Below are 8967 nucleotides of genomic sequence, written 5' to 3'. Positions count from 1 at the left end.
GTCTGTGTGTGTGTGTGTCTGTGTGTGTGTGTGTGTGTGTGTGTGAGTGTCGTTCACCATGTATTGCTATCTTTCTGGGGACCGGTAAATCCCCAGTAAGATTGCATAATCTTAGAAAAGTACCTGCTGGGGAACAAAATGCTGGTCCCCACCAGGAGAACCACCTTTTTCTAAACTATATTATTGTTACCAATAAAACAAAAAGTGTCAAAACATTTCTTTGGTTAAGGTTACGGTTAAGGTTAGTGTTAGGGATAGATTAGTGCTCTTTAGTTACAGAATAATGGGAAGTCCCCACTAGGATATGAGTACAAATTTGTTTGTGTGTGTGTGTATGTGTGTATGTGTGTGTGTATGTGTGTGTGTGTGTGTATGTGTGTGTGCATGTAGTGTGTGTGCACGTGGGTGTGTGTGAGTGTGAGCGTGGGTGTGTTCGTGTGAAAAGCAGAATCTGAAAGCATAAAAGCCCAGACCAAACCCGTGTGTGGCCTACAGTCACACATGCAGGCAACAGAAAGAGTTCTGACAGCGTGGTACTGTGCCATGCTGAACTGAATCTGTCAACATAATGGCCAAAGACCTGAAGTCTTACATAAAAAAAAAAAAAACTGACCACTGTGAAATACTGCACAGCATGTCACATCAGCAGCAAACTCTCGCTATGACAGCCAATCACAGGCTTCTTTCCCAACGAGCCAGGGTCCATCCCACTGCGGTTGCATCACGGTACCTGAGAATGAACTGAGAACGAACTGGAAAAGCTGGTCTTGATCTGACAATGGCAACAAATGGTCTATTAAAACATTCTTCTAAGCATCTGCTAAACGAATTTAAAAAAAAAAAAAATCGTCATGCCATTCAGAATCAGTGACCCTGTCTCACCTTGTGATCAGATTTAAATCTGTCAAGAGATTCAACAGTTTCAGCGTCTGGCTTTAAACACCACGGCTTGAGCTGAGAACAAACGGCAGACAATGTGTCTGGCAACTCTCTCACTTTAACCAGTCACGACTTTCTTATTCTTCCCTTCAGATATGTCTGGTCATTTACTGTTTGCTTTTTTTTCTTTTATTCTGATGTAGTATGTCCAAAAAATGTTTAGCTTTCAGCTCTTCCAGCTTCCAAAGCTGATAAAACGTAGCCACCTTGTCATCACCCTAGAGTTTCCTCAAATGACCGCATGAGATTGTTGGAGCCATTGGCAGAAACAAGGTCACCATTCTGAGACTAGCTGTTTGCACATCGGAGTTTAATGAAACTCATATGTTTTTTGCATAATCAGTGCCATTGTTTGAATATTGGCAAAAAAATAAACATCAACAACTGTGGTTTTGCCGAAACAGAGGAGAAATTTATTAAGATGACGTTTGTTCTCGATCTCAATCGTTCTCAGCGTTTACTGATCTGCAGTAAAAGCGCCTGTCATGTTGGGTTTGGACGCGTTTGACTGATGGCGATCCAAACCCCCGCAGTCCGCGCCATCAGAGTGGTGAATGTGGACGTGTCCTGGCACCGGCGCTGGACACCGGAGCGGATCTTCTCCGTTTGATAATAATTCTAAAACAATCGAGGACGGTCTCTGCGTAACTTCAGCCAGATGAGAGTGGCGTCTCCATTGTTCACCCCCCACCACCCCCCACCTCCACCGTCACTCCCCCCCCCCCCCCCCGGGCTTCTCTTGTCCTTGAGCCGAACATCCTTTTCTGATCTGATCGCTCAAAAAACAAGAATGTCCTCTGTTTCTGCCAAGGCCGCTGCCAGACAGCGAGGTCCAGTTTTCTGTTGTTTTTCTTTTTTTTTCTTTCTTTCTTTTTCTTTTTTTTTTTTCAGACTGGTCCTCTCTCTTCTCTGTGTGAGGACGACGCTCTGGAGAAACATACCAAACACATTACCATCTGTTCAGCAGGTTGTGATGGTGAGATGCGGCGGTGGGAACAGCAGCCTCACAGAGAGGATGGGAGCACTGAGTGTGTACTGCTTGATTCAGTTAGACATCAAAATGTGTTAGCACAGGTGTCCTCCCTCTCTTCTCTACCTGTCTGTCGGCAGGGCTGCTGGAGCTCACATTCAAAAGGGTGTGTATGTGTGTGTGTGTGTGTATTTGGGAGTGTTGTGTGTGTGTGTGTGTGTGTGTGTGTGTGTATCAAAGAGAGAAAGGCACAGATGTGTGTATTAGGTTAGATCTTTGTGTGATGTGGCTGATACCACAATAGAATAGTGTGTGTCCTCTGTGCTGATCAGGTTTGTCCTCTGCGGCTAGTCTCTGCCAAGCCAATGTTTGCACTCTCTCTCTCTCTCTCTCTCTCTCTCTCACTCTCTCTCTCTCTCTCTCTCTCTCTCAGTCTCAGTCTCAGACTGGTTTACTCAGGTTTTGCTGGCCATTATGGAACATGGTTGTTTGTGTCTGAAACTTGATGCACCTCTTAAACTGAAAATAACCAACAGTGACACACATTTTCCCAAAGGGGCAAGCAGAAGCATGCAAAGCGTGTACACATGCAAACACACACACACACACCACACACACACACATGCACGTACCCATACACATACACACACACGCACACACACATGCACACACATACACACACACACACACGCACACACACACACGCACACACACATGCACACACATACACACACACACACACACACACACACATGCACAGACATGCACAGAGAGACAGAGGCTCCACAGTCCCAAAAGGTCCTAAGATGAAAAAGCATGGGTATTTACAAAGACAAACAGCCATTAGCTCACACAGAGATCCTTCTAGAATAGCAGTCCTCTGTCAGGCTAACACGGATCTCACAGTTCGGACTGTTTCCCCATGAATTCTTTATAGACATGGATTAGCTGGGAGAAATCTGTACAGATAATGTTAATCTGCTCAGACAGCAGGACTAAAGGGGATACTTACTTGGTGCAGAAAAAGGACAGGAGGGCCTTGGTTGGTCTATATGTACATAAATACATACACTGCTACTATATATTCATACTCAGCAAAGAGAATGTCTTAACAGCGCCTGTTTGTGCTCCAGAAAGAGGCACAATAAACTGGTAAGCAGTTACTGAGACCCCTGATAAACAGTCACTGAAACCCCTGATAAACGATCACTGAAACCCCCAATAAACGGTTTCTAAGACCCCTGATAAACGGTTAGTGAAACCCCTGCTTTCTGGCTGATGCATACCTGACCCTCTCCTGTCAATCACATCACATGAGAACCTGCCTGTTTTGTCTATCAGACGTCAGATCTCTGACAGAGCAGCAAAGCATTCATTTAGTTTCAAATCACATCTGAGATGGACTGGAATTTTGCAATGGAAAAATCAAAACGATAAAACATGGAAGCAGTCGGGTCAGTTTGTGCCCAGCTTTCAGCTTCAAGGTCTTTTTTAATGCGCGTTACATGGGCGCCTGTGGTTACTGCCTTGCTTATGTCAAACAACATGTTTATTCAACAGTGTGTGTTGCTGGAGATACTAGTCTCACGATATACGAAGTTGAAATGACTAAGAACTTCTGTGGTCAATCAAAAGCATATGAACAGTTTAATAGCAGTTTTACTGATGTTCATTAGACTGCAGTATTCAGTGAATATGAGAGAGAGAGAGAGAGAGAGAGGAGAGAGAGAGGAGAGAGAGAGAGAGAGAGAGAGAGAGAGAGAGAGAGAGAGAGAGAGAGAGAGAGAGAGAGAGAGAGAGAGAGAGAGAGAGAGAGAGAGAGAGAGAGAGAGAGAGAGAGAGAGAGAGAGAGAGCGCACCTCCACCCTGTTGTAACCAAAGCTTTTACAACATTGTCCGCTCCTACAAAGAGTGTAATGTCCAAAATCCCCTAAAAATAATCAGAATCACAAATGCATAAGCCTGCATAGTTATAACTGCTGTTAGTAACACAACTACACAATACAGAGACACACAATACAGGAATAAGGTGGATCAAATACTGAGATGAACAAATGACAATGTTGCTATAGTGGTGGTATGTACACCCAGCATTCCTCACTTTCTGCTGTTCTTTGTAGGTGGCACTGTGTGTGATACGTCAGGCGTTTCATGGCTTGGCAAACTTGCCATTTGACAAATCAGTTTTTCTTTTCTTTTTTTTTTTTTTTTGCAAATTGCTATATGGATCGTCCATATGTTGTACTCCAAATCAGGTCCCTATGCAGGCGGCGCAGAACGGGTTACAAACAAAATAAATATAAAATATGAGTACACCATTTATGCACATGGGCACATCTTGTACTGGCAGGCAGTGTTTCCCGACACAGATCAATGGATGCAACCACATCTCCTGTACACGCAGGAAAATGTACAGGGAGAACACCAGCAGAATTTCAACACTGGGGTGTGTTGAGCAGCAATCCAAAACAGTTTGTTTTAAAGATTATGTTTCTGCATTTGCGCTGCTGATCATAAAACGAGGGCAGCTTGTTAACCCCTTAACTGCTCTGTAGCAATTTTATCAGTATGTCTTTATGTTCTCCTTCAATAACCTCAGTTCTACCTGGGATTACATTACGGTCACATTAACCAAAGCCACTATATGAACCTGTTCATTTTCTCAGCTATCTGACCTCAGATAAACATTACTTTGTGCATTACAGCCTACAAGCTGAAGTAGCCATTTGAACTACCTTGTTCAATGAATGTTTTGAAGCATTTCTGCCTCGAGTAATTGATCTTTAAAAGGCAGTGCTACCTTTGCGAGAACATAGATGTGATTTACTTTGCTGATATGTTTGTTGCTGTGGCAGCAGCTGAAACCAGCTATCATTTTAGTTGCATTAACTGTGATGATAATCACATCCCTCAACACTGCACTGCCCCATCCTGAACAATCGGTTCTTATCGCCGTGGTAATGGACAGGGAGCGTTAATAACCCCCCACTGCATTATTATTAAGAACAGCAGCTCAGAGAATGAACAGAGAACAGTCGTGTCATTAAAAATTACACCTAAAATGAACAAATATTAAAATAAATTCCATCAATTTTGAAGTTTGATTTGAACGTTTTTTAAACTACGTTTAATGCAGCTTACATTTTGTAATACGGGCATACATGTACGTGTTTGAACCCTTAAAAAATAGAAACAGACATTAAATCGGCATTTTAAAATCAGTAAATAGTCAGGAGTCAATTCAAAACCTTTCATTAAATGATTACGTTTCTGTATTTTGTGAACACAAAACTCTCAAAGACTCTTAGTAAAGATCCACTCTGGAGAAAGACACCCGTCTCGACACCTTCCCCTGCCGTCCCTCCGCCCACGGGCCTGAAATTCGCCGTTAACTGGACAAATGATGAAGAGGACGTACAAAACTAGTTCAGTTTTCATAAATCTAAAATAGTGCTGAAGTGACAGGTTTTATGATCAAAGTTATTAGTCATGAAAATATGCACCCAAAAAATAAATAAATAAATAATGCACACAGGAGATACTGCTTAACTGCAATCCTTGTTTAGAATAGGATAGAACAGAACAGAATAGAATAGAATATCTTTATTGTCATTGCACAAGAACAATTGTCATTGCACAGTTACAACAAGACTGCGTTTGCAACTTTCATACTCGATGCTATAAAAAACAATAAATAAGGTAAAAAGTGGAACAACAAATAAGATAAAATAGAGATAAAGTAGCAATAAAGTAACAAACAGTATGAACAGTGTCCGGCAGTGGTAAGTAGTGCAACAGCTCAGATGTGCAATGCAGCAACAGAACCAATACAGTATGGAAATGTAGATATAGAGTCTACATAAAAAGCCAATGGGGGTGAATGGATTAGTCCCTGTACACTGAGGTTATTAATTACCGCAGCTGTCACTGTGTTGTCGATACAGACATTGAAGACAATATCCAGATAGTGACACAGAATGGATGAGCGTGGACCCCCGTGTACCCTATAGCTTAATGTTGTGCCAGATCATCAAAATTTATTTTCATATGCCATATGTCATGCAGCAACAATAAAAATAATAATAATGGTAATAATAATAAAAAGTCATTTCAAACTGAAGTTAACTACCTCAAAAGCTAAGGCTGCAATTTGTAATCACATCATCTGTCGACCAGGACTTCTTTATGCACAAAACATTTTTTGTAAAGGGAAAAAGAAAAAACAGAAAGTTTGTTATTTAAGAGGGGGGTTTTTTGTCGTTGTTGTTGTTTTCAGTGGATGCCTGGACCACCTCGAATACCCCAGGGATACAACCATATGTAATCACTTAGACTTGCATGAAGTTTCGTAGTGTGCAATAGCATCTCCGCGCAGAGGCAAATTGGACAGAACAGGTGCCCTGCGGCGGGAATGAGAGCTGCCAAGGGCGAGCAGCTCACATGGGTCCAGCGGAGGGAGGGGGAGGGGGTTTTGGCTGCTCTATTCACTTTCTGCATTGTGTGACTCAGTTCCTCTTTGTGGCTGTGCAGTGAGAACGCAGCCTTTGCATAAGCAGAATAATAAGCGAGTCAAACGGATCCGCGGGGCCGGAGAAATATGCCCCCTTCTTTTCCAAACAGCACAGAACCCGGTGTCAGGGAGAAACGTCGGGCCGGGGTTGATGAGCGAGCAAACAATGCTGAGCCTACGGGGCTAGTCCAGCTCCACGCTGACAGTGCCTGGTGAAACAGTTAACCCCCGAGAACCTACAGAATATCACACATCCATATGCAAGAAAACATTCTACAGAAATTTACATAGCCAGCGTACCGCCTGAAACGTACAGCTGACAGAGAGAGAGAGAGAGAGAGAGAGAGAGAGAGAGAGAGAGAGAGAGAGAGAGAGAGAGAGAGAGAGAGAGAGCATACCTGTCTCATCCACTCAGGTCATGCACAAAACACCTGGGTTCCACAGGTTACAGTCAGCATCATTTCCACATCACCTCCAGTCTGTCCTCCACCTCAGCTCACCCAACTGCCTGGAGGTCCTTTTCCCCTTCTCCTCTTTCAACCCCACAATCAAACAGAGAGAGAGAGAGACAGACAGACAGAGAGAAGGAGAGACAGACAAACAGACACAGACTCTGCTAGCTGAGCTAGCTTCTTTCCACATTGCTTCTTTTGGTGTACATTAGTTATTGATGGCTGATTTGAAATGGAATTTAACATTTTACTGTTGTAGAATCAAACTGGTTAGAAAACAAAAAAATCAGTGTTGTTCTTCTAAATTTTTCTGCATGTGAGGAAGAGTGCTTTTTTTTTTACCTTTACTAGATTCTTATTGGCTAATCTTACATTAATCAAAGAAGCCTTTTCCCCCTGTGCCGGCATTTAAGGCTGAACACAGAGAGAGACAGTTGCAGGCTTGGCCTGGGAGGCATTACTGTAAACATTGCCACGGTGACGAATGAAGGTTTAAGAGGCATTGATCACCTGTCTCCCAACCCCGGCATTGTGCAGTGTGTACAGTGAATGTGGACCCTGCACACTCCTACACAGGCCTCTATTGACTTGCATTTAAAGGGGACTCTGTACACGGCCAGAACTGGCATTTACCAAGGACATCGATCTGTCTTTCCCAAATACTGGCCTGGGGTTAGAAACGTAATAACCCCCCCCCACACACACACATACACCCCCACCCCCACCCCGCATCTGAGGGAAGCTAGACCGAAAAAAGCAATATGGTCGTGAAAACTACCAGGGAAGAAGAAGAAGAAGAAGATGAAGAAAAGGAATTCTTATTAGTATGTGAAGCGTGGTTCTCTTCATCAGAGGTATAATCCCAAAGACAGATTGTGAGACAGAAAGTCTAGGCTTGATTTCATTTTAAGCAACACGCCATGACATTGCTGTATGAAGCTCCTCCCCCCCCCCCCTCCGTCCCTCTGTCCACCGCCCTCTGAATTTGCTTAACTGACTCCATAAATTAGACCCCGTTTGTGCCCAAGAAGCAGTTTTCCTGACATCAAGGCTGAGCCTGTTTTTCAATAGGAAATCACCTTTGTCTCCTCTCTTCTCGCTCTCTCTCTCTCTGAGGTGTGAATGCTAATCAGTGAAGGCAGCTGATACTTGTTTAATTGGTCTAACCTGTTTTGTTGAACCACAGCACTCCTGTGAGAATTTCTTGGCTGGAGTTGTGGCTTTTTGTCCCCCTCTCTCTCTCTCTCTCTCTCTCTCTCTCTCTCTCTCTCAGTGCTATCCACTCTGTTTCATGCTACTATTTTTACTGCTCTAACAAGGTCCAGGCAGGGGTCACATGTCTGTGGAGGTGCTGCAGGTGCACTCTGGGAAGGAGCAGGAGCCCCTGCAGAGAGGGAGGGCTATGGCCTATCGCAGCTACAGCAGCTGTGCAGGGTCAAAAAGCCACAGAAAGACACAGGTGGCTGTGGTGTCTGTCTGAGAAGCCACGGTGAAAGGAAATGGGTCAAAGACACGCTGAGTGACAGAGAGGAACATCTGAAAGAGCCGAGAGTGACCTCAACAGCGGCAAAAAAACAACAACAACAAAAAAAAAAAACTGCTCCCCACAATATCACAGCATCCTGTTTATGCAAAACTCGATATCAGTATATGCGCAGTGTTTTAAGCGCTGAAAGCTTCTCTGTTTGTAGCTTATCGTGTTTTCTTTCTTTTAAGTGCTAAAAAGCTTTTCTGCTTGTAGCTTATCATAATGAGGTAACAGAAAGCAAACAGACACCACCCGTGTCGTTTTCGTATCGTGAGTAAGATGAGGATGAAGGGGAAACAATGCGTTGAGGTAAATTAATGACCAGACATTATTCAGAGGATCAATAGGAGATTATGGGCTAGAAATGACTTGTTGGGAAGGTCTGACCGCAAGAAGAAGAATTTGCGCGAAGCCTGGAGCAGAATCAGTGCTGACGCATGTGTGTGTGTGTGTGTGTGTGTGTGCGTGTGCATGTGTGTGTGTGTGTGGACTGAGTCCTGTGATGGATGAGGGTCTTGGGGGATGAGGGGTCAAGGTCAGTGACAGGGCCATGAGTTGAACCGCTGTA

At 43.7% G+C, this 8967-nt stretch overlaps 1 long non-coding RNA gene across 1 annotated transcript; it reads right to left on the bottom strand.

Moving 5' to 3' along the window:
* Nucleotides 1–5497: 5497 nt before the first annotated feature.
* Nucleotides 5498–8120, bottom strand: LOC115826954 (uncharacterized). Its single transcript, XR_004025800.1, has 3 exons — nt 8039–8120; nt 6818–7645; nt 5498–6655 (listed from the first exon to the last, which is right to left on the bottom strand). It is a non-coding gene; the product is annotated as an uncharacterized LOC115826954 (long non-coding RNA).
* Nucleotides 8121–8967: the final 847 nt, after the last annotated feature.

This window comes from Chanos chanos, chromosome 13 (assembly GCF_902362185.1).
Source record: "Chanos chanos chromosome 13, fChaCha1.1, whole genome shotgun sequence".
Classification (NCBI taxonomy): Eukaryota; Metazoa; Chordata; class Actinopteri; order Gonorynchiformes; family Chanidae; genus Chanos; species Chanos chanos.
This window is presented reverse-complemented; position numbering and strand designations above follow the sequence as displayed.